At 35.1% G+C, this 27,467-nt stretch overlaps 1 protein-coding gene across 2 annotated transcripts in view; it reads left to right on the top strand.

Annotated features, from left to right (window-relative positions):
• The window catches only part of LOC145287916 (histone-lysine N-methyltransferase SETMAR-like), a 401,357-nt gene that overhangs the window by 162,199 nt on the left and 211,691 nt on the right, over window positions 1–27,467 (top strand). The window contains exons 3-4 of one of the 2 annotated variants that reach the window (XR_013869225.1): window positions 9,111–9,206; window positions 13,619–13,927. The exons of the other annotated variant lie outside the window; for it this stretch is intronic. The gene's annotated coding sequence lies outside the window, so the exon portion shown is untranslated. Of the gene's footprint in view, window positions 1–9,110; window positions 9,207–13,618; window positions 13,928–27,467 lie in introns of those variants that run through there. 2 annotated transcript variants of the gene reach the window in all.

Below are 27,467 nucleotides of genomic sequence, written 5' to 3'. Positions count from 1 at the left end.
GACGACAAGGAGAGCGAACGTGTGCTTTACTGCCTGCCGTGAGTGAATTCCCTAAGCATGTCTTTCTTGAATAATAACACTGTAAGAAGAAACGAAGACTGCAAAGAGGCGAATTCTTTCCAACAACTACGCAGCGGCGGAATATGCGTTTTCAAAAGAAATAAATTTTAAATAATTTGTGACAGTTTAAAAAGGGTAAATGACTGTACAATCTATTTTCAAACTTGTGAGTGCATTCCATTGAATTTATTAAATGTATTATTTTGGAAGTACTTTTTCTTAATTTTTCATATTAATGGTAGTCGTTTGTTGAAACGAGCTTTTTTTTATTATTTGTGAACCAGTTTCGTTTTATGAAAACAGCGAGTGTGCAACTTCTATGCTACTTGGCGTTTGAAAGCCCACAAGGGTAAATAATTTGCATCCTGTTGTTCTCTGTAAATAAAAATCTTTTCATCTTTAATTTAAACAAAACCCCTCTTGCCTTTATTCATTCCCTCCTTTTTATTGCGGGATCTTGTGTCACGTCGAATTTATCTGAAACGAATAAATTTCCAACACTCTTTCTTTCGTCTTCTTTTCTTCTTTAATATTGTAGACAATGCCTATTTCTTCTTGGTCCCCCCGAAAAAAGGAGGGTGGATCTGTAAATTCACCCTTGTCCGTTCGTCTGTCCGCACTTTTCTCAATAACTACGTCTTGGAATTTCTTGAAATTTTGCACAAACATTAAACATGATATGAGTAAAAAAGTAACAGAACAGATTTTCCGGGAAAATTGCGGTTGCCCAACTAGGGGTGTATAGCAGCCGCGACAAACAGGCATGAACTGCTTCTCACAACTTCGAGATTTGGAATTCATTTCTCCCTGGCTTCCCAATCATGTGACCGAGTATATAAAAGGCGAAATCATGAACCTTTAATTCTCTTTCTCGCTGGTCTGGCCAACAGCAAACATTACCGGGGGTTTTGACCCCCGGCAGAACGCCTGACCTATATCTAATTGTCGGATATCTAATCTTCGTCTCTACACAAGAAACTCTTCACGGCTACTACAAGAACACATGCGCGTACGAACACCGAACTCTCATACTAATACGTTTCTCTCTTCTATGAAAGCTACTAACGAAGATGACAAATAAAGTTGTTTATTAAATGTTAAAATGAGATTTCCTTTCGTTTAACGGAAATTTTATCGTTAGGTTCAACGAATTTTATCCCGTTGCACGAGACTAAGCGTTCTAAAAGAAATTTAATAAAAAATAAAGAGACCAAGGTAAACTGGTATAAAATTTTATCAAAAAGAAAAAAAGAAAAGGAAAGAATGATAGAAAAGGAAATGTATAGTTCGACTGGGCTGCCAAATCAGTCCCTCTGGCAGTTCTTAAGAACTCTTTTAACAATCATACTTTTACAAAAAAAAATTCGGCGTAGTTGGAACATGTCAACACTTCTTACCCTTTTTTGTGTTATTTAACACATATTCATCCGGAAATAACGCATAGATACTATTTTTTAAAATAGTAATTCCAACTGTTGTCATGGGAAATCGAAACAGACTTTGTTTTGCTTGTTTCTCAAATTTATAATTTTATCTGATTTCGATACCGTTCAGGATTTGTTTAGTAAGTTTAATAATCTCGATGGTTAATATTACTTTCTTGTATTTCAAACGTCGCAACACCGCTCTGGTGTAATTTAAAGGTCGCAAAACCGCTCTGGTTCTTTCAGTTCGTCGCAACACCGCTCTAGTGTAATTCAGTTCGACGCAACACCGCTCTGGTGCTTTCAAAGCCTAACATCGCTCTGGTGCCTTTTTTTTGTTGTCAGTCTCTGGTGTGTTTTTTTTTCTTCCTCAGCTTCTGCTGGTTTCACTCTATTTAAAACGGCGCGCTCAATGTTTTAGCCAATCGAATCCCGCGTGACACAGCAAGAAACATTTGACCGCATACTCGTCACAAACAAAACAAAGCAGCATTAAAAAAAAAAAAAAGAAAAACGCACTTTTCACAGAAAAGCAAAAACAATCTTCAAATGTTGCTTACTTATCACTTGAGAATTATCTAGAACATTGTTCTAACACCTGACATTGTTTTCGCTGAAAAGAAAAACAAAACATTCTCGATAAACAAAAAAAAGCTAAAACATTTTCAAAGACATGTGTGACATAAACAAAGCTAAAAACATTTTAGCGGAAACGCATTTCATAAGAAATTCATCCCACATTTTCACGGAAAATAAATAAAACACTTCAACCGGATAGTTTCTCCTGAAACAAGCAAAACAACGAAAAACACCTTTTCTTTCACAACGGCTACATATAAAAAAACAAACAAAAAACAAAAAACAAACAAAAACACCAGCCTACAAAAATAGTAAACAGATTCTTAGTGTACGAAAAATTCTAATATCGCGCATATTACAACAACAACAACAACAACAACAACAGCATGGGTCAACTCGACTCCATTTATACACAAGGCGTAAATATTCGCTGCTACAAAAAATTCCCCCTCTCAAAATTATCTTACAAAAAAATCCTTTTCACAGAAAAGCAACATTATTTTGTTCACAGAAAAAATAAATATCTGTTTACTCAATAGTCGAGTCCAACAAAAACGCGTTACTGGCGACTAGCCACCCAAAACACTCTTCACACAAGAACACACTCGACACGTTTACTTTTTTCACAACATCCACCGAAGTAAACTCGTGAACAAATCAATTCGTCAACGACGTTTAGCAACGAGCAACTTAAAGACTTCTAATTCTACTGGAATCGTTCAAATTTACAGGAATTATATACAATTCTACGAAACGTTTGAACACAGTCACAAGCAACAAGCCTCGTGTTGACACAAAAACCGGAGTTTACAAGCACCTGTTACGGACGGACATATTACAAAATCCTCACTACTTCAAATTTTCTAAATTACAACTGTTGCAATATTTTGGTTGTATTAATGGGGTATGATCCCACACAGTCGGACGATTCTATTTATAAACGATGCTGCTAAGAACTGACGAATCAAATTAATTCACGTTCTGCTACCAACCAATCAGAAACCAGAATTGCTTCATAAATATTAAACCTTTTCTAGAGCAATTTCACATGTTCTTTTCCCGGGTTTCGACACGGTAAGAATATTTTGTTCTGTGGAACTGTCTACTACAAACAAGTCACCTCCCAGGACTTGTGTGTAACAGCGAACCATCTGAAACTGTTCCAAAAGTCAAAATGGCTTACACCTCTACACCAACTAACACACATAAAAGAACCTTTTTTTTTATTTCGCTAAACATTTTTGGTTTTCTTCCGAAAAGTATTCCAACAAGGGGCGTTGCGGGCCAGAATATAAATACCCTAACTCGCTACAAAAGAAAATAATGAAACGAATGGAAAGAAGGAAACAAAACTCAATTGCTGGATAAAATAAACATGTCGTTTATTTTCTGTTGAAAAATGAATGTTTTAGGTGTAACTCGTGTTCATGTCCGCGCATGGAAAGAGGAGCGAATAATGTAGTGGAACGAGAAATGGCAGTCCAGTGTGTAGACAAAGAAAAAGATAGAGGGTTGACATCAGTAAAACTGCGCGCACATGTTGGTACTGGTCCACGTGGAAATGTCTTCAGGCCACTAGCTGTGGACGCGAACTTGTCTGGTTGATGGACCAAAGCAAAAGGGAAAAAAGAGTGAGAAAGTCAATCCAGTTCATGGAGAGAGAAAGCGTATAAAGTGTACGTACTGTCTGTTGACTCTTGCCCCACACAGTAGCAGGTGGTGTGAGGCGTGCGGGCGCCCGCGCCCCGACAGTGAGGCGGCTGGTCCATCGACCTTTCAGCTCGGAAGCCGAATTGAAAAAGGAAGGAAACAGCTTGTCTCTTGCTTTTATAGTTGTTTCCGCTGGTCTTTTGCGCATGTGTGGATTTCCTTCAAAGGGGAAGTGACGTTGCCCATGTGTGCGTACGTGTGCGTACATGTGCGTATATGTGAGTACATGTGTGTACGTTAGCGTGTGTGTGTATGCACGTGAATGTGAGTGTATGTACGCGAACGTGAATATATGTACGTGTGTGTACGTGCGTGTATGTTTGTGTGCGCGTATGCCTATGACAAGAAATATGGCTTGAGATGTGAATGCGTATTTTTGTGTGAGACTAGAAAGGGCTCGCACAAGGGGTATCTGTAGCATCTACAAACAGGCAGAGACGACTTCTCACAACTTGGAGATTTGAAATCCATTTTTCCCTGGCTTGTCCAATCACAAGCCAGCTCCCAATCACGTGACAGAATATATAAAAGGCGAAATCACGAACCTTTAATTCTCTTTCTCGCTGGTCTGCCCAACAGTAAACATCGCCGGGGGGTTTTGGCCCCCGACAGAACGTGAGTACTACGAGCTAGTTATGGCTCTCTTCAAACTGCCATTTATTTCCACGTGCGGTACCCACACGAACTTTATTTATCATTCTACAAGACTACTCTCGTCGATACAACTCATACACACACACGCCAACACATTAGTACCCTGAAGACTTTGTCCTTTCTTTCTCTTTTGCCCCGGCGACTATAAACATGTGCACGCACGAACACTGAACTGTTCTCTTCTTCAACCAGCCGGCATGATATTAATTCTATCTTCACACAAGAACACTTCAACCTGTTTCTCTTTCTCTCTCTCTTTCAATTAACTCTCATACTAATAGGTCTCTCTCTCTCGTGTACACACCACTAACGAAGATAATAAATAAAGTTTGTTTATTAATATAGAATGAAACTCCATATCGTTATCTCTCATCTCTATAGGTGCCTTTCGGGTTAAAATGGCTAAAATTGACACTTTTTTGCTTATTAAAAAAAATGGTGACTTGGATCTTTATAAAACTTTCTGAAAAGTTGTAACTAACTGATTTCTATAGAATTTTGTTTGTCTACACTTCGCAATAACTCTTGGGTGTGCCCCAGAGGCTCTTTAAGGGCTACTAAAAGTACTTCATTTTTGGTACTATTTTATCATATTTGTCCAAAATTGTCTATGTATGTCTATTTAGGAGTTTTGCATTGTGCTCAAATTACTGAATTCAAATTTAAATATGATAAGGCCTTGAGGACTTTTGGGGCTAAATAGGAGGCGAAGCAAATGATGAACTTTGTCATTTTTTTTTTTTTTTTTGCATGATGCAAAACTCAAAGTTACATATGTTAAGGCTTAAAACTGCACCGTTTGTTCATTTTCACCAGGATTTGACGTCCCCTGGGAATTTGGGGGCTAAATGAGGGTGGCAAATACTGAACTTAGTCATTTTTTAATGCCTCGTTCACTGTGCACTCACAGGAGACCATGCATGCTTCACTTTTTTTTTGTAAACCGATCATATGTTTCCATTTGCATGAGAATAAATAAAAACACAAAGTCTTAATAGTATACATAGATGGAATGCTATATATCTATAATATAAAGCTGAACGTCTGTGTGTGTGTGTGTGTGTGTGTGTGTGTGTGTGTGTGTGTGTGTGTGTGTGTGTGTGTGTGTCTGGTCACGAATAGGCTCCTATATGGTTGGCTATTTTAAAAAACTAATTACATATAATGATAGAAGATATATCGAGGATCAGGAATGGGTATGTTTGATCTGGCAGAATAGTAGTTCATAAAAATTCGCGCCTGGCCCCCAAAGTATGGAAATTAAAAAAGATGAATAAAAAAACGTTTACAAGGGTTTTTGATATAGACGTACATAAGAATACTTTGATAAGTATGTTTCAACTTAAATAGGGATGGTATAATACAATTGTGGGGTCTGCGTTCACGCCTGTACTCACAGGTAAATATGACACAAACTTTGATAAAGGCTTTTCATATCTATTTGCGTAAGTATACTTTGATAATTATGTTTCAGTTTGAAGAAATATAGTATAATAAAATTATTGGGTGTTCATTCGCGCCTGACCTCGATAGAATGTAAATATGTCACAAAGTTTAACAAGGTTTTTTAAAAGGGGTGAGGGTCCACAATAACACCTTAACTTTAATCTTAATTCACGTTAGTTTTTTTTTTTTTTTTTTAGTTTAATCATATTGTGTCGAATAAATTCAACTCATAAATTCACGTTCTTATTAAAGTGAAAGCCAAAAAAGTCGGAACTTTAGACAATTCTCGACACAAATTTTGCATACTTCTGTTTTTTTCCTTCTCCACTTGCACGTGGTATTCTTTCGAAAATAGATAAATAGATAAATAGAAAAAATTAGAACGTTACTTGTTATCGTGTCAAAAGAAGGAAAAAATCCTGCTCACGTGATTATGTGTCTTTTTAAAAACATTTACATAACCTTTTTTATTTTTATTTATACATCTGTTTAAGCTTTTTTTGTCAGTGTACTAGAAGGAATTCAGTTGATTACAGCCCTTTCTGCGTGTTCTTTACATTACAATAGTACAACCCTGAATCCGACGGCGCAATATTACACCGTTCAATACTATAAAACTGAAACGAAGCTGTTCTGCTTGAAAAGAGCGCCATTTTCTTCTTATTCATATTCATATTGATTCTTTGCTTAAAAAAAATAAAGTAATTACGTGCTTACTTTTTTAATATCCCATTTTGCTGTTTCGGATTATTTTACTAAAGTAAGTAAAGCTTCATTATTTTTCAAAACTGTTTTTGTTTCTTTGTTTTTCGATATTTCGTCGATATTATTTAGTAAGATTGTTTAGCAGAAAAGCCAACAAACGACTACCCGAAAAAATAAATATACAAGAAATAAATGTTACCATAGTCAACAAAAGTTCAGTTCATGTTTTTTTGTGTTTTGAAATAGTTTTTAATGCTCTTTACTTGAAATAATTTCAGCGAACCGAAATTAAAACGAAATTTGAGGCGATAACTACTTAAATGAATTTTTATATAAACTACACATGCCATAATCGAATATTCCTCAAGCACATAATAACGGAAAACATTAAAATATGTTTATTAATATTCCTTACGCTGACGGAACTCTCTTAAATTGTTAACACAGAATACTCAAGTGCCCCTCCTTCAAATTGAAAACGGGGCTCTCCTTTTCAAAGTCGCTGCCATTTTGATTTTTTTTAACTGGTTCGTGAATTAAAAATTTTTTTTTTATAAACTAATTAAAAATACAAACCAATGAACTTTTGTACCATAAAGGTAACTTTTATTACTATGGCAATATTTATTTCTTGTATATTTATATATAACATTTTCTCTTTGTAAGGAAGCATCATTTTGTTGGTCACTCTTGGCTACGAATGGAAACAAAATTATCTTTACTTTCATCATATTTTGCTTAGGGTAAAATTTTTGAGTATCAAAACCTATCTCTTTACAACCCCCCCCTTTTCATAACCTATCATACTTTCATCAATAACAGTCCATTTTCTGTAGGCTGTTTTTGAACCCAGTCAACGACGGGTACTTCTGAAGAAGTTTAAAAAAAAAATAATATAAAAACAGTTATTTTAAAGTTTTTGTTAAAAAAATTCAGATTTTCTCATTATTCAGACCTGTATTATAAAGAGGGAGTTGAAAAAAAAAAGAGTTGTGGTGTAATGAGAAATACAAACGTTAAAGAGAGAGAATATTCAGACCTGTAATAATACAAAGAGGGGGTTGCAAAAATGAGTTGTGGTGTGAGGAGAAACACAAACTGAAATAGAGAGTTTTAAAATATAATCTTAAAAAGATAATATACAAGTTAGAAAAGCGTTTCATCCAAGGCATGAAAATTGTTGAACAAAATGTTTTTACTATAGGCTTTAAAAATAAAAGTACAAGATTCAATTTGAAATTTATTTATCTTCAAAGTGCATTTTTATACATTTTACAAAGTAAGGTATAAAAATTGAATACCTTACTTTGTAAAATGTATAAAAGTGCACTTTCAAGATAAATTTCAAATTGAATCTTGTACTTTTATTTTTAAAGCCTATAGTAAAAATATTTTATTTAACAATTTTCATGCCTTGAATGAAATGCTTTTCTAACCTGTATCGTATCTTTTTAAGATTATATTTTATTTTATTTATTAATTTGGATTTAAAAATATGAATGTGGTTTTGCGTGTATTTATAAAAACTCTCCTACTCTCTATTTCAGTTTGTATTTCTCTTCACACCACAACACATTTTTGCAACCCCCTCTTTGTATTATTACAGGTCTGAATATTCTCTCTCTTTCAGTTTTTATTTCTCCTCACACCACAACTCTTTTTTGCAACTCCCTCTTTGTCTTACATGTCTGAATAATGAGAAAATCTGAATTTTTTAACAAAAACCTTAAAATAACTTTTTAGATTAAATTTTTTAAACTTCTTTCAGAATAGAAAATCTTGTCAATTTAATAAGGAACATATTTCATATAAGTTTCATTAAAAATATTCAGTAGATAACGAGAAAAATAGAGATGAAATTTCAAAAGGACTGTATAACTGGTTACGGTCAATAGTAGTCCTCGCCAACGAAAGTCTTTGTTATTGTTATTCTATTATTATTATTATTATTATTATTATTATTATTATTATTTAACACATTTTGTGTCCTGCTCTTTCGCGCGAGGACTTATATTGCGCTCAATAGTTGTCCTCGCCAGCGAAAGTCTTTGTTATTGTTATTCTCTTATTATTATTATTTAAAACATTTTGTGTCCTGCTCTTTCACACGAGGACTAATATATATATATATATATATATATATATATATATATATATATATATATATATATATATATATATATATATATTATAATAGGGAACCTGAACGTTGATTTGTTTTTAGTTGCACCCGGCGTTTTAAAAGCGCAAGGTGGATAAGTATTTCTATCTTAAGAGCCTTGTCAGCAAAGTTACAAAGTATTATTTACCGATTCTTTCCGACAATGCACTTAAACTCTTCGATAACAATTCTGCAATTACTTCCCCTTTTTTCTTTCTCCTCTCCCTTTCACCTAACATTACATTAAGAAAGTATTTTGCTCATGCGCTGAAATCAAGCTGTAAACGAAAAAAGCATTTATTCTTATTTGAAGTCAGATATCATGTTTTTCTTTTTTTTTACTTGGTTTATTCTTCCTCTTTGTGTTTCAGCAAAGGCGTAACATATGCCTGAAACTGAGCAGCCACCCTCCAGGTATTTCTTCGGGGGTAATGGGATTACTCCGTTTGAGAAGAACCAGGAAGGCAGTATGTACAATTCCTAAAAATAAAACTTAAAGAAATTTTTTTTTCTATACAAGATTTTCATTCGATAACATTTCTTTTCTTTAGGCATTTGTTATATGCCGATACATTTTTAGAAATTTCCGTGACCTGTTTGATCACAACCACTACCACTACCACTATCGGTTCGGCTCTGATTGCGTTTGAAAATTACTAAACTGTGTGCATATCTCTTATTGTTTGGATTATTCGGACTAGTGCTCTCGTCTTTAGTGTTATTGTCACAACGTTTCAGTTAATGTAACCTCCGACCTTCTTCATGTGTATCTTGTCGAACTCGGGAATCTTTCTGTCGTACTCAGGAATCTGTACCGAATTCCAAACGGAACCCTTTATGTATCTACAGGGATAGCCTGTTCTCGCTCCATCATCCATGATTGGGTAGAAGTCCTAAACAATTCGTAATTGTATTTTTGAGTATCGGGCGCACTGGGAATTGAACCTTCAACCTCCAGAACAGTGTAACTTAAAACTGAATTTTACCAAAATGCTTTATCTTTGCAGATATCTGCTAAGATATTTCTCTAGCACAACTAAAAATATTAAGACCCCCTTACTTCTATATTATTATTAGCTGGGCCACTCTGTGCTAGGGGTAAAAGCGTATCATATTTTTATTAAAACCTATATCTCTGTAACTCTTTCTAACCATTTCTCTTTCTCTTTTTCATCGCCCCCTTTCCTCAACGTTCTCTTTTCCTCAGCCTAGCCTACTCCTCTCTAGATACACACAGACAAACAGACATGCAGATAGACACTCATAGATGCACATACACAAACTCTTCCTTATATAATAGATACCTCGATGAATGGTTCAATATTTTTTTTCAACACCAGAAAATAACATCTCTGAACTCCCACTTCTTCTGACGAAACCTGGCTCAAGTGACTCTCAAAGAATGAATATTCTTTTTCATTTTATATACTATTCATTCAGGTAAACGCTTATCAAAATATACTAACTTTGTGGTTGTTTGTTTTGTAGGTTTTCTTTTTTACATTTTAATTGAATATACATACATACATACATACATACATACATACACACATACATACATGCGGACAAACAACTGTCGTTTATATATAATAGAAGATTATTATTTACTCACAAGTAATTTCTCACTAATAATAACCTGTGGTGTTCCCTGGAGTTCGAGTGACAACAATCTCCACAGATTTCTAGCACTCCAGCTTTTTCCATAACCATTGCAAATAATTTTGCATCCATAACCATTTCAAATAATTTTGCATTATTACAGTAGCCACTTACCATAAATTTTTCGTTGGCAACGACCATTAGTTTTCTCTCAGATTTGAGTGTCTATAAGTCTTTACAAGGTCCCAGTATTCTCCGTACGCTTTTAAATGAGGTTTAGTTAGGGCTCTCCTCGATCTTTCCATCCTCTTCATCCACCTTCATTCTTTATAACTGTATCTGAGGGTGGTGTCAACACGTTGTTGTTGTTGTTGTTGTTGTTGTTGTTGTTGTTGTTGTTGTTGTTGTTGTTGTTGTTGTTGTTGTTGTTGTTGTTGTTGTTGTTGTTGTTGTTGTTGTTGTTGTTGTTGTTGTTGTTGTTGTTGTTGTTGTTGTTGTTTCTGTAATTTTTTGTTTGTTTTGTAATTTTTTTTTGTTTGCTTTTTTTTGGTGGGGGATTCAGTTTATAATTTTTTTTTTTTTTTGCAGTTTCAGTTCCCTTGGATTCATGTGATGACGTTCTTTCTATCGTTTTGTTTTCTTTCTATTGCAACTTCTATGTGACTGGTTAGCATTTGCAAATTATGTGGTTGGTTCCTACATTCGAGAATTTTCAACTGTTTTCATCATTACCATCCATTTAATTCCAGTTCATCCCCGTCTTTTTCCCATTTTTTTAACCTAGTGTTCCCATCTTCGTTTATATTATATTGACTTTCAGTTCCTTAACCTGTTTCATGCATTTGCTTCGTTTTTCTGTCCCTTTTCACCTTCACTCTGTGAATTACTGGAACAACAAAAGCTTCGATTTGGCAGTTTTTTAAATTTTATTTTTGACTACATTTTTTAACTGACTTTATTTTCTCATACCTCCACGTTTTAGATGATTTTGTAATTTTCGTTTTCCAGTTTTGTTTCCGGTTTGTGGCTCTACTATTTTTTTGCATGCTCAAAATGCAAATGTTTGTATAGTTCCCAATATACAGTTTTCCCCACACAGTCGTGTCTGTTGTATTCTTTAGAGCTAATTTGCTGCATTCACTTATTATGTAATTTACTGTTTTGTCTTTTTGGTCGCAATTTGCAGTTACATTTTTTTCTATATTTTGTCAATTTCATTTCTATGTCTTGCCAATTTCAGCTTTAATATAATTATATTATAATTGCATTGTTTTGTGCACCTGTCAATAGCAATTTAATTTCTCGGTGAAGATATCCTTTTCGTAACCATGTCCAAGTGTTTTTGTAAGCCGTTTTTTGTCATTACTTTCTTTTTACTCTTCATCAACCCAAATAAGGCATATTGTCACTTCGATATATGAGGCTACGATTTGGCCCCATATTTACAGGAAACGATGTAAGATGAGCAAAATATGTTTATATTTATATATAAAATTAAAATATTTATATATTTATAACTGTGTCTGTATTGCATGTCAGCAGAGTCAGGGAAACAAGAAGCAGGGAAGTAATTCCAAAGTCTAAGCAGTCCAAGAGAATGAGCTATTAGAGTAGATGGCTTTCTGTCATATAGGGACCTCAACAGTGAAGGAGTGGAATTTTGCTGCTAAACAGGTTTGTTGGGGATATGTACGTCGAGGGGGTACAAATGCAATGAGTTCCTCAGAGCACATTCTTGTTGTTCTTATGAACCATTCATGTAGCTCTTTCTATTCCCACTTTTCTTGTATTTTTGTTTTTCATTTCGTTGTTGTCTATATTGTTTGTGTTGATGATGTCTCTTGCTGCAGTGTTCTGGGTTATATATTTTCCAATTCTTTTTTTTTTTTTTGTGTTATCCCCACAGACTTCTATGCTTTCCATTCCTGTTCCTCTTTCCCTCCTTTTTGTATAGAGTCAATCAATATCATTATCTGGGTGTAGTGCATTGTGCATGATAATTAGTTTGCTAGTCTTCTAGTTTTATTTTGTTCAACTTATGAATGGACCAGAATATTTTACTAGTGATACTGCCCAGGTGTTTATTCCTTTTATTAGATTTCTACTATATAATTAAGTTTTTAAGAGTTTTCTTGTTCCTCTCACATACTCTCTTTAAATATTCTTTTTCATTTCTATTAATTTTATGGTGTCAGCTTCCAAATCTCTAACATATTGGTAGGTTTGATATTTATGAAGTACTCTCATATCCTCATTGTTGGACAGTTCCATGCCATCTGTTTTCTCCAGTTTTCTCCTTTTCATTCTTAGCAGTACAGACTTTACCATTCCGAATTTCATTTGAATGTTCTGGATGAAGATTCTGGTTTTGTTTATTAGTTTTTCCCATTTCTTATTGATTTTTTGTTTTTTTAATAGTTTCAGGTCATCCATATACATGAGGTGATATATTCTTTGTTCTGTGTTTTAAAGCTTGTATATGGAATAACATTTCCTGAGTATGTTGTTGAGTAGCATCAAGGCCATGATAAACAGTATCTATGATAGAAAGCCTCTTTGGAATATACCTCTCTGTATTCTTATCTCAATCAGGTGTTGTCCTCCAACCATCATTTCCAGTCTCTGCATTCCTATTACTTTCTTAAAAAGATTAATAATCTTGCCAGATATCCGGTACATTTTGTAGCATTCAATTATCCATGCTTGATGGATTGTGTTGTAGATTTTCTTGTTGCATATAGGTGTTTTATATCAAATTGATGGCTTACTGTGATTAAATTTGGGCTAATCTTTGTATTAAATACGAATTCAACTTAATTAATTAAATTAACCCCTGACTGTGCATCGAACAGGTACCATAATACCTACTTCGCTGTACCTTTCTGGCATTTGTTATCTCCTTCGGAGAGTAGTCCACGATTATTTAGGAGATGATATATCTCTCCTCTCAGTTGTGCCGTTAGGATTATCATGGTTAGTATGCAGGTTATTGGTCTGTAATTTTAAAACCAGTTTCCATGTATTTCATCTTAGCATATCAATACTGGTCATTTTGGTAAAAGTTTTTTATGCTTCAAATATCTTCAAATATTTATTCATGATGTTTAGTTTGGTTGTTTGACTTTATGGCATATCAACCCTTTTCAAGTTATTTAACGCCAAATCTGGTTACTTTGATAAGCGCGTTTATGCTTACAGCTATTTATATCTTCAAATATTTATTCATGGTGTTTGGTTTGATTGTTTTATGAAATGATATTTTTGTATTTTTGTTTTGCAGAACATGGTTGAGTTTTGCAAACCGGAAGAAAAAATGAATAACATCTATGTTTGGTGGATTTTAGATTAGGAAGTCGGTATCGTTTGGGTAAATAGAAGTAAAATAAATAAATAAATAAATAAATAAAATAAAACAATTACAAACCGACGATTCTTTAAAAAACATAAAATAGTTTTATTTATCTATAGTGCACTTTTTCTCAAGAAAAAATATATTACGTTTTCTGTCCTTCAATCAGAATAGAAAAGAAATATATATTGCAATAAAAAATGCAGAAAAAGTAATATGGTTAAGCTTAAACATAGAAAAGTAAAGGACTAGTTGTTAAAACTGGAAAAGAAACGGATAAGATATTCTAGTAAAAAATATAGAAATTTATAACTTAAAATATTGCAGCATTAAGAATTGATTATATAATGTTATAAGTTGAATTTAAAAAAAATTCTTAATGCTGCGATATTTTAAGTTATAAATTTATTTTATTTTTTCACTAGAATATCTTGTCCTTTTCTTTTCCAGTTTTAACAACTAGTCCTTTACTTTTCCATGTTTAAATTTACCTGTATTACTTTTCATGCTCGCAATTTTCTATTGTAATCCATGATTTTTCTAAGCTTCCAGTAAATTCACTTGTTCTTTGTTTAATTTCAGTCTTATTTTTTTGCTACCATAAACATAACATACACATATGTAATAACATATGTAATAACAATGTATGGCACTCGTCTGCTTTCAATGAAATCCTCCCAGTTATTTCCCTTCCATTCTTTCATTCTCTCTGTTTAACTTGTTACTTCTCTTTTCGCGAGAGCGGTGAATTGATAGCAACAGTAGTTGCTGAAGCGACGTGGTGGCTATGGAAACCAGACATAAAAAACATCGCTCACCTCCTTCCGTTTTTTTTTTTACGATTTTGAACATCAGTAAATTCATCATAATTTTTGTTTTACTGAACGAAAATTGAAAATCTTTTTTCGCAATATAGCTGAGAAGGTGATCTATAAACTGTAATAATTGTTTGAAATTTAGTCGAAAAAATGAGTGAATGGTAAAGCTTTAAAGCAGTTCTAATCGACTAAAACTGCAACTTAACGAATGATATAAAATACACTTTTATTAATTCCTAAACTCTGTTGTATTCCCATCTTTATAAGAATGCTGAGTAAGAATGAATTGTTCGTCGTACACGAAACACCGTTATTCGACATACTTAATATTAATGATCATATCATTAGACACACAGAGAACTTGAATACCAGTTATTATAGGTGCCACAGGGCTTATGAAGAAGAACCTGAAGTCCTACCTAACTAATATATGGTGAACCAAGTGCAAAAGAGATCCAGACAATTGCACTTAAGGGAACAACGAGGATACTAAAAAGAGCTCTCGGTTGGTTTCAATAAAAAGCAGGGCTATGTTCGCAGTTGGTTTGGCTGCCCCATACCCAACATTACAATCTTCAAAGGAAGAAAATTAAAAAAAAATAAAAGAACTTGAATGTCTACTAGGGTCTGAAGTCTCTTTGTTCAGGGGTGTGTCAGGACAATCTGGTACTTTTACATACAAGTAAACCCTGACTACATATTAAAAATAACATAGTATTTACAGTACAAATAAGATCTCCTCGGTATGGCTACCACACATTGGCTTATACGAGGAATGGTACACCTTCTCCAAATGATGCTGCCTATAGTATCAGCACTAAGCTGGATACTTCACCAGACTAGATGGATTCTTGTCTTTGAATCCAGTAACAGGGAGAGATTATAAGAAAGATGTATTATAATAAAGTTAACGAGTTAATTGGGGAGAGGAAAAGTACAAGTCCTTACTACCTCAGTGTTTGGAAGTGTTGATGCCATTTTGTGGTGGTCTCCTCTTGTTGGGGAGACATTGACTCCATATCAGAATATAGATCGAATTTACCGAGTACATTTAAGAAAGACGATTGTAGAATAAATCACGCTAAAACAGAATTACGTATTTATATGTATACAGAAGAATTTATTTATAAAGAATACTGAAAATACAAGGTGTATTGGTGTACGCGAGTATATGTATACTTCATGTGTGAATTGGATTCTCCGTTATACGTATAAGAGTTCGTAGTACACACGTATGGAATAAGAACGTTCGTTGTGTATGTAGTTCGATGCATATGTGTGCTTTGATGCATTGAATGTTTATTGTGTACGCGGTGTGCGTATATACGAGATTGTACATCCTTACTTTGAAAGGATTAAAATTCTGTCGAGGCGTGTTTAAAGGTGCGTCCCTTACATGGACAATAAGAAACGTGTTGACAGGTTGAAGGCAAGCGAGGGAAAGTAAAAGAGGAAAGAGAGAAACGGAACAGAAAATAGAGAACGCCAACTTTTGGGCAAACGAGGATTACAGGGGCAGGTAACCGGTGCGTTATTTAAAGGTGTGTGTGTGTGTGTGTGTGTGTGTGTGTGTGTGTGTGTGTGTGTGTGTACGGTTTGAATAATGCATGTCAGATTTAAAAGGGCATGTGCCTATAGAGAGGTTTTAAAGGAGATTTAATGAAATATCTATTTATCTCATGTAGAGATCAAGTGTTATCCCTTGACTAAAGTAAAATGAAACAAAAAAAAACAACTTTTGAATGAAAAAAATATGCATTTTTTATTAATTCCTGCACTTCATTGTATGGCCATCATTATAAGAATGGCGCACTGTTCGCTGTACATGAGACAACGTTATTCGACACAATACTAATTACCATATCTAGGGGACGAACAAAAGATGTTTAGGCACATCTTTAGAATGAAAAAAAAATCGTTCATTTTACACCTTTCTTTCTGCTATCAAATATAATTGGTTCCAATTAACACCTGTAGATTATGAATAATTAGCAATTGATTTCATTTACTTACATTTCCCCTTATTTTCATCGAATAATTTAGAATTCGATAAGAAAGTGAAAATTATTTCCGGCTGCTCTTAAACTTTGTACTCTGTGTCCTCTTCTATGTGGCCTATTGGCTAGTACATTGGATACTTGACTCCGAGATTTCATCAATTATGATTATTAGTAGACATGTTGCCGTGACTAAGAATGGGTGCTTTGTTAAATCGATGGCTTAATGTGATTATATTTGGGATAATCTTTGTATTAAATACTAATTCAACTTAATTAAATTAACCCCCTAACTGTGCATCGAACAAATATCATACTTACTTCGCTGTACCTTATAAGAAAAATTCATGCAAAATTTCAGCTAGATCGGGCAAATAGTTTCCAAGAAAAAAGTGGAACAGACTGACAGACAGATCGTGTATACAGTCAGCTCGACGGTCAGGTTTCGATCTCGGCTTGAAATGCACGTCTAGCCACACTGAGGATCTGTAAACAGCAAAACAGTACTGTCCGTGAAGGACATTATATATATATATATATATATATATATATATATATATATATATATATATATATATATATATGCTAGAAGATGTATCGAGACACAGGAATAGGTATGTTTGATCTGGCAGAACAGTGGTTCATTAAAATTGTGGGGTCTGCGTTCGCCCCTGGTCCACAAAGTATGAAAATGAAAAATTAAAAAATTAAAAAAAAGTTTACAAGTGTTTTTGATATAGATGTACATAAGAATACTTTGATAAGTATGTTTTAACTTAAATATGGATGGTATACTAAAATTGTGGGGTCTGCGTTCGCGCCTGGCCTCCATAGAATGGAAATAGGCACAAACTTTGATAAAGACTATTCATATCTATCTGCGTAAGTATACTTTGATAATTATGTTTCAGTTTGAAGAAATATGGTATAATAAAATTATAGGGTGTTCGTTCGCACCTGACCTCTATAAAATGGAAATATGGCACAAAGTTTAACAAGGTTTTTTAATATAGATCCACAGAATATTGTGATAAGTGTTTCAGTGTGAACAGTTACGGTATAATAAATTATGGGGTTTATCTATTTTATTTTTACTTTCAGCATATTTATCTTTGGTCTTGATACCTCCAAATTCAACCCAAATTTACACTCCCCCCTTTTCATAACCTATCATACTTTCATAAATCAGAGTCCATTTTCTGTAGGCTGTTTTTGAACCCAGTCAACGACGGGTACTTTTACTAGTATATATATATATATATATATATATATATATATATATATATATATATATATATATATATATATATATAATGGCTATATACGGACCAAATCTATTTAACATAGTGAAATTAAAAGATAAAAATGACAAGGATAACTAATCGGTTTCAAATGTCACTCAACAGAGTTAAATCGCGCTTAGGAAATTACAATTAAAAATGAATATAAAAATATAAAAATGGAAATATGGCGGAAAAAAACATATGGGGGAAAAAATTAAATCCAAACTACATTATGTCCTAAACGATTTCCTTTTTGAATACAAAGAGAATATTTCAAAGATTAATGTAAACGTTTTCTAGAATTTTCAAATGAAAAAGCGAGTGCGACTTGCTATAAATGAAGAACAAGTCGACACTAAACTTAAAGGCACAAATACAGTTATTTACAAGGTGCTCACAAATGGCCGAACCGTAGGAATTATTCAAAACATAAGATGGTGAATAATTTGCATATCGAATCTTTGATGGAATGTGTTATTTGGTCCAGAAGTCCGATCTTTGCAACGTCTTCCCAATGTAGGGCAAAACACAACTACATTTAAATGAATAAACAATAGAATTATTATGGTGGAGTAAAACATCTTTCCGGTTTGAAAACATAATGGGTCTAGTACGAAAAAACTACACGTGAATTCGATGCAAATTAACACTGCTGTACAGACAGTAATATTTGTTTGGCAAATCTGTCACTTATGCTACATAACCAAGGTAAAGCTAAGTTAGGATTTTTATTTTTTATTGTAGATTTCACAATGTCTAGATGATAGCCGTTGTTACAGAGGGTCTTTGTAATAAATGTAATCTCGTCATCAAGTTAAGGCTTCGAACAAATCATTAGAGCCTTATGTGTAAGGGTTTTAATTAAGTTATTTTTTTGGTTTTGTGGGACAACAAAAGTCCCAACGTATGTAAAAAACAGTAAAAATAGGTTTACAATAGACGGAAGTGAAAAAAAACTGAAGATGTCTTGGAAACTAATACATACAAAAATGGAATAGTAAAATTAATTTCTTTGTATAATGTAACATTAAGGGCTGGATGAATGTTACTATGAAGCGTAAAAAAAACGGTGTCATCAAGGTAACGAAAGTAAAATTCTGATTTAAAAAAAAAACAGATAGTAGGCTTTTTTCATGGAAACCTACAAAATTATTTGCTAATACCGGTCCTAGGGGAGAACCTATGAACACATCATCTATTTGTCTATACATGATGTCATTAAAGCTTAAATCGACTGACATAATGGCGAATTTCATTAGTTCCACGGAAATATTTTCGGGAATAACGGGAATTGGAAGTTGACTGCAATATAACACGTCTATACATAAATTAATAGTTTCCAAAAATGGAACACAAGTGAAGATACTAGAAATATCAAAAGTGCACATCAATTTGTCAGAATAAATAGAGTTCTGCATAAAGTTAGCAAATCTAAATTAATCTTTAATGTAAAACGAACTATAACGTTCCAGGTTCTAACATCGTTGTGAACAATGTGGTTATGTTGTCCTTCATTTTCCTCGTCTAAGACTTCATTCATATTATTTGGAGAAATTGTAGTGTCTTCATTCCTTGAACTTTGCAATTCCTTGTCTAGCTTTATGTGACATAAATTCATATAGAAAAATGCTCCTCCATATTTGATCAATACACATGGACCTTCTTTATCGGAAACTTTATCTAAAACGTCACCCTTTGTAGTTTTGTCTTCTGCAGAAGACACTATCACCTGTTACAAATTGTTCATCTGTATAAGACCTTACATTGCGTATATCTCAAGGTTCTCTGAATTCGTTCACTTGGATCGGTTTGCATGTAAATTTATTATAGTCATATTACAAATCGTTGCAGTTTTAAATGCCGGTAACCGATACATTCAAAACTGATGAGGTGTTAATATTCGACCCAAATACAAGCCGATTTTATTGTATCCAGAATGATTCTGAAATGCATTTGTTAGGTCGAAACAAGAAAGTATTTGTTAGTTATTTATCTGTCTGTCGATCTATCTATTAATCTATGTGTATTATCGATATATCTATCAATCTAGTTATCTATCTATTTCTGTATCTATCCGTCTCGATCTATCTATCTATCTAACTGGAGAGATAAGCAAGAGATGAATATGAAGAATGTCGAAAGACTGTCAAAATATGGTAAAATCATATCATAGACAAGTTTACCGGAAGCATATTATCAACTGATCGGATCTACGTGTATGTTACCACGTGATCAGGTTAACCTGAGATGACGTGGGAGTTGGAATTTGGACGTTGAGCACAGCAGACGGTTTAACAGGTCGTTCCCTCTTCACTGGGGAGGGAGCTGACGTGTCTTAGAATGAAGACCTAGAATTAACCACGCAAGCAAAGATATTCCTTTTCCATTCTTCTGCAATCGACACCTGGATTGTGAATAATAATAATAAATAAATAAATAAAAACAATATAACGCCAACCAGCGTCCAAACAAGTTTAAGCCCCCCCCCACCTCCAAGAACAAGATGAATTCCAGGTGGATAAGATCAAAGACGCATGAAACTAAGGTATGTCCAAAATACATGTATGGCACACACACACACACACAAACACACACACACACACACACGTATATGAACAATTAGATATAAATATAACATAAATAAACAGCAACAGCATAACTTAGGGTTCAGATAGTGAAGAATCACTATCCATAAGTATTTAGTGACACGTATACACATCAGGATGAACCCTTCGTCCCGAGTACACATATCGACATATGGTGCTATGGTACACATCACACAATAGACCCCTGTTTTGTACGCCGTCATACAACACATTTTTGGTACTAACATACCAAAACTAAAGCTATTTCTTGCTCACATTTTTTTATCAACTAACGCTTTTTTCCATTGTCTTAGTAATTAGTAGTTTGGACGTTCCACAATACCATTGCTGAATGGACTTTCCGTAGCTTTTATGCATGTTTCAGTATTCAGCTTCTTTTCATCTGTTAGTATCCCTTATTATTAAACTATTCTCTATTATTACTTAAAAATCAAGAAATCCAAAATAAGATATCAACATTAAAGTAATGTTTCAAATAATTTTTTCGTCCTTTCTTGATCAATTTGGTAGCAGAGTATCTAGTGGATGTATACATTAGGTGCAGAATCCAGTATTGGTTATGTCGATGTTCCATTTAAATCAAAAAGTTACACCTGTTACCAAGAGCCGATCTTACAACTTGTTGAGAAGGGGGTCTTCTAAACCTCTGGCAACTGGAAGAATAATCACAAACATTATTGATTTTATTCAGAAATACTTATCATGAAATGCTTTATTACCTCTAACCAAAGCTATTAATTTCTCTTCAGATGCATGAGCAAACTTCCTATGTAATTTTACAGTGTTTTTCTCTTTTTTTTCACCTGAGAGCATTCTTTTACTGTCTTACATTGTAACACTATGCTTAGTGCATTCTAACCTCCAAAAGCATATTACTTAGTAAAAGACTATATAGTCCAAAAGTTGTGATTTGCAATTTAATATATTTTCCAAAAATGCGATAACTGTCGTTTTTTTTTAATTCAATAGTATTCTTGCCGTTTTCATTAATTTGACATAATAACAAGGGTAAGTCATTTTTGATGTTGCCAGCCTCAATATAAGCTTTGACACATTTTACACTCCTTATTGTTACACAAAATTTAATACCTCTACTCCATCTCCAAAACAAAAATTTCTGTTAGACCTAACAATCCCAACTGGCTGCTTATCAGTCATTTAAGGTACCATGTGAAGCGAGGTGCTCGCTAGGCAAACAACGAACAGCTCACTTACGATTAATTTTTCAAAACATTAATACGAAAGTAAGTATCTGGAAAAATCAATTAAAAACAAATCATCAGACTTATCTCTTTATAATAGATGTGAATTTATTTGCCTGGTGTATCTCACTCGTGTTATTTTTAGTCCGAAGATAAAGAAGAAGAAATCCTTCTTGACTGGTCTAATGTTTTTGACGTTACGTTGGAAATTAATTTTTTTTTAGAAAATACGTCGAGTAAGGAGCGGAGGGAATAGATAAGAATGTTTTTCTTTCTTTTTGTGTGCTGTTTCACCAATGGAATCGGCACAGGGTGTGTCACGCACGAGCGATAGAGCGTGGCAGTAACGCGTCTTACCTTTCTGTGTGCGCGAGCAAAAAGAGGGCGAGAGACTCCTTGAATTTGGCGCCAACGGTGAATGTTCAATGTCCTGCCAAAATAAATTCCCGAGTAGACGCTACACCATGCAATACCCGAAACCAAAATTCTTCAGCAACAGCTCCTAAACGGCTTGCATGTATGTTGCGTAATCTAGAGGTACAATTTTCATAAACTGTGCATTAAATTAGGTTGTGTTCTGCCAATAATGTGTTGTTTTCTTCCAAGTGGTCTATTGTGTCTAGTTTTTCACTGTAGACATAGGATTTTATGTCTCTCTAAAGAAAATAATCTAAATGGGTCAAATCGCATGAACCATGTGGCCAGTTTACAGGTACACTTCATGAAATAATTCACTCATCAAATGTTTCTCTTAGTAAATCGATCGGATCATTTGCAATTTACAAATGCTGCTCGGATGTCAGTTTCTTCATGTTTAATTGCCAAACTAAGCTGAATTCAATATAATCGATAGTTGCCAAATCTACAATTAAAGGAAATAGAGTTGTCAATTTAAAGTTCGCTGCCTCTAAAAAAACAAATATATATTTAAATTTTTAATAAATATAAATAATATACATATGTGTGTATGTGTGTGCATATGTGTGCATACGTATAAAAGCGAAAATGCTCTATCTAGCATACTAACAATTCAGCTATGTACTGTTCATAACTTGCCCTACGTGGGAATACATTTTATGTAAGAATTCAACTAGACCCAAAATTGTCTGAGTAATTTCGTAGAGACCGCGGAAGTAAATGTTTTATAAATTGGACGCCAATTTTGACCCCTTAACATTAATTATTTTGGTCTCATAAACAAGTTCTTGATGCACCGTCCCCCTAATTAATCCAATTTACAAAATTTCCACTACTGATGTGTACTCTGCTTTAATCACATTTACTAATGTATACCCATTAATATTTATCCTCGAGTGGCCTCCGGGCCTTGATAAGTGGTGACTCTTTTGTAAAAAAAACTATAATAGCGAAATTCAAAATTTTTAATATTGAATTTCAAGGCAAATTAATGGTCTCTACTTAATTGTCATTTTATAGTATAGAATATATGTACAAATTACAAAAACGATATGGTAAAAAAAGAGTATTAAAGAAAATATTTTATGATAAAAAATCAGCTGAAATAAAATGTTTGGCTAAAAAGCAGTGGAAAGCCCCAAGGGAGGTAAATAGCGTGTATCTCTTGTCATTTTTTTAAAAATAAATTGTGCATTTACAACCATAAATATGAACTACTTGCCTTGTTTTTATGATAACTGAGTTACCTCCCTTCTTATTATGCCACGTGTTCCCAAAAAATATGGCGAGGGTTTTTTACTATAGAGATCGAAAACTCGAATTTTTTTTAAATAATGCAGTAATATTTAAGTACTTCTGACATGTCTATTAATCAGATATCATTAGTTTTAGTTAAAATTTACACAAAAAGTTAGTAGACACCATTGTTTTTTAATCGATTTTTTGTTAGAATGTTTTTGACTCCTAATGGGGTAAATATTTATTTGCATTGCAGCAAATAAAATTTACAAGCAAAATGTGGCACCAGGCCAAAAAGGGGGCTCAAGGAACACAAATGAGATATGACCTTGACCACTTCCAATACTTCTGACCAATTTTTCTTCAACTGAAGGTCGGGGCCAAACCAGACGCAGAGTAGCTTGCAGGGTCCATCAGTCCAGCCAAAGGGCCACTGAAGGAGCATACCCCTCCAGGCACTAATACGTAAGCCAATAGACTTAACACAGTTAATTATGGTCTCTGTTATCTTTGCATACCAACTTGTTTCTATGTTGATGACTCTAATTTCGGCACTGCTCGTTACTAGCATGGTCACATCGTCAGCATAGGCAGTATACTTTATTGGTGTACACTTTACCGGGGTAGAGCCGGAAGGACCGGATTCACCCAAAGCTTGCGCAAAAATGGCTCTAGCGCAAACACATATAATATAGGTGATAACGGACAACCTTGACAAATGATCTCATACCATTCATTTCCATCATAGCACCGGGGTTAGCATACAAGAGGCGAATCCAAGAGCGAAACTAGGGACCAAACCCAGCCGAGCGAAGAACAGCCTCTAGGTAATGGGTGTCTACTCTGTTGAATGATTTGGACTGATCTAAATTGATCAGTGCAGCTTCTGTGTCAATTTTTTCTAGTCATAGTAGGCTCCTTGGTAAAAAGCTCCTGAAAGTGAGTCCAAAACCCTCCAGTATTCCATCATTTGAAGTTACAGTTCTTCCGGCCGGCAATGTGACACTGGCGGTGTGTCGATCAGTAGAACATCGAAATTCCTCAGCACGCAGTGACGCAACCATGTTTGTTGCCTCGTTCGGCACTCTTTTTAACCAAGCCCTAACTAGTAATCTCTGGTCCTCCCTGTAATCTAGGTAGTCTAGTTTAGCCTTAACTATAGTATAACTAACACTATCCCCCTCCTCCACCACCCTTTTAATCTATCTTCTAATGCCGCTTTCGTTGCTCTAGAACTAAGGTTGAGCCGGCTACTAAAATCAGCAGTGAAGGACCTAATAACATTTTTAGGTTTCCCCACCACTTATTCCCAATAATAGCACCCGTCAATTCCCTCTTTATGGACAGTAGAAGCTGTTCCCAGAAGTCCTTCATGTCAAACAATGACGTGTTGAACTTCCAGTAACTAGACATCCACACTATCTAAGTTTACTCGAACCCAGACAAGCCTATGGTCTGAATAAACTATATTGTGAAAACTTGGACAGTCTAAAAGCCCTAGGTCAACTCTCCTAACTAAGAACTGATCAATGTAACTCGAAAGTTGCACCGGATCGGAGCCGTGTCTACCTGTCCAAGTCTATGCTAAATCCCCAGGTTTTTCATTTCGAAATTTATCGACAAGATCAAACTTGTCAACAAAGTCTCGAAACGCCTTAGCATCCTGGTTCTGGTTAGTAGCCCTTATGGTATTAACCCTGCAATCTACTCGGGATCCAGGACCGCGTTCCAGTCTCCCACTAAAACTAACCGATGAGACGAATTCATGAAAGGCTCGATTTGCCAAAAAAAGGAAACTAGCTCAGTACAGTTATTGGGCGCATAAACCCAATTAAAACGAAATGCCACATCCTTTACGGTAGCATCTAAAACGTGCAATCTTCCCTCTGGATCTGCATTATTAGAGTCACACGACACATCAAGAGTCCACTTAACTAGCCAGGTAACCCCCCTTGCATGAGTATCAAAATGTGCTGAGTAGAGCTGAAAGTCTCTAAGGAGCACATCCTGATAGTCACTTGGAATAAAGTGAGTTTCCTGTAAGCAACATATATCTACACCAGGGCGTTGAAGGTCACGTGCAACTTGAAGTTTACGAGAGGCGTCCCTCAACCCTCGGACGTTCAAAGTAGCTAATCTTAAGTCCATCTTAGCTCACTTAGGCTTGAGAGTCCTAGACGGTGTCAAGACACCGACAGCTGTCCCCATGGATCCAGTCGTCATCTCAGTGGTGATTGACCCGTCAGGGGATAGACCGCTGATGTCAAGTGGAAAAGTTAGTTTAATGGCCCTATATAATTTTGGGTGCATTTCAATAGGGACCCGTCCAACACACGATTTCTTCATCTCTAAAATATCTTTATCATTAAAGTAAACCGCTGGAGGAAACAAATTGAAGGCACTATTTGCTTCCTTCATCATTGTCCAAACTCTGCTGGCCTCCCCTCTGGGTCTAACTACAGTTAGTATTCTTGGGGCTTTGGAGAAATTTTCGGGGTTTGTGATATCTTTTTTTTGCACATTTTTTAGGGCTAGAAGGTTCTTATAGTCCCTATTTTTGTGAGCCTTCATCATGGTTTCCCTTTCCGTCGTAATTTGGCAAACTGCTTTGCCTGAAAAAAAAGGGTGGGGCGATTTTGTTTTACGGGACTCACTCTCTGAAGAGGGGCTTCTTTGTCTTTTTTTATCTGATGGGGTGGGAGGGGCATATCTGTTTCCATGGGAGAGGGGGAGGAGTGTTTTGAGACATGTTAGCAGGCGTGCAAAAAAGGGAGGGGCTCAGACTTCTTTTCTTGGGAGGGGCGCCTAGGGAAGTCATTTTTTTTCTCTGATAGGGAGTGCAGTGCTTACTGGGGACTGGGATTTTTTTGGGAGAACGTTTTTCTTTCGGAATGGGGTTTGGTTTTTCTGGGAACAGGGACTCGGGGAAGGGGACGGATTTTTTTGCGTCGGGTTTTTCATCCAAAGTTTCTTTCAGTTTTAAGAGTTATTTGAATTTGAATGAATTTCGAGTTTCTGTTCCTTTGTTAGGGACTTTGCGTAGGATCTAGGAGGTGACTTCTTGGGAGGTACGAGTTTCCCCTCATCTTTTTTCTCTGGTGAGGTTGCTTCAGTGTTGCAAACTGAATCAAACTCGTCAGGCGATATTTTTGTTGGGATATCCTTATTTGATTTCTCATCAGCCTCGGGTATTTTGGATCCGACCTGCGCTCTAAGTGACTTAGTACCCGATTTTTGGGGGTTCTTGGCGTTGGTTGCTTCTTGGAGCACGTATATGTTAAGTGCCCCACTTCCCCACATATCCCGCATGCCGGATGCCTTCCTGCCACTACAATCGGTAGTTTTTCATTCTCCACTTCCAAATAATGGGGGATTTGAAATATGTCTCCTTATTTAGTAAGATATCAAAGGATCAGACACCATTATAATGGTCCACATTCGCTCCTGTTATGTCTCCAAATTGGAGGAGGTAAGCAGCTAAATACTCCCCTGTACAACTCCAGGGACTTCAAATATGGAGATGGTTGTGAGTCTTTGTCCCAGGTATTTCATCCTCAGAATGTACTCGGGTGTTATCTCATTTTTGGATAACTTGACGCAGTCCTCTTCAGACCTTAAAAAGGGCTGCCCAGGTGTTGTAACCTCTCGCTTTGGTTATTCTCTCTGCTCTCATGCCAACAGTTGTGATCAATTTCGTTACGGTATCCTTGGTAGAGTGAATTAACTTTTTCATTTTTCTGTCAATTACTAAAAGCGATATGGTTTTTTTTTTTTGCGTACTCTTCCAATCTTGGTTGCTCCAGGGTAATCCCGTTATTGGTGACATGCTCTACGCACTTTTTAGCTTCCTCCAGGAAGGATTCTAAGTCAATCTTGACTGCTGGCGGCTTCTTCCAGACTGCATTCTCTGGCTCTGACTTCTCTTTCGCAGGATCCGACGGCTCACAGCTGACAGATGCCATGGCCGACGGGTGACAAAGAAAAAACAAAAAAAAACGGGAAAATCTGGCACTAAATAAGTAGCGACGGGGGAAGAAAAGGGGAAGCAATAACAAATTTAACAGAAAGAGATAATAATAATAACAATAATAATAACAATAATAATAACGATAATAACAGTAAGAAGTGCAATGAATAACGAATACCGATAAAAGAATCCTAATGGGGGTATGTGACGAATGGATTCACCAATCATTTGTATAACCACAAGTTATAATA

Source organism: Euprymna scolopes, chromosome 11 (assembly GCF_053919585.1).
Source record: "Euprymna scolopes isolate OS-2025 chromosome 11, ASM5391958v1, whole genome shotgun sequence".
NCBI classification, from domain to species: domain Eukaryota; kingdom Metazoa; phylum Mollusca; class Cephalopoda; order Sepiida; family Sepiolidae; genus Euprymna; species Euprymna scolopes.
Note: the sequence above shows the minus strand (reverse complement) of the source record. Positions and strands in the feature narration are given on the sequence as shown.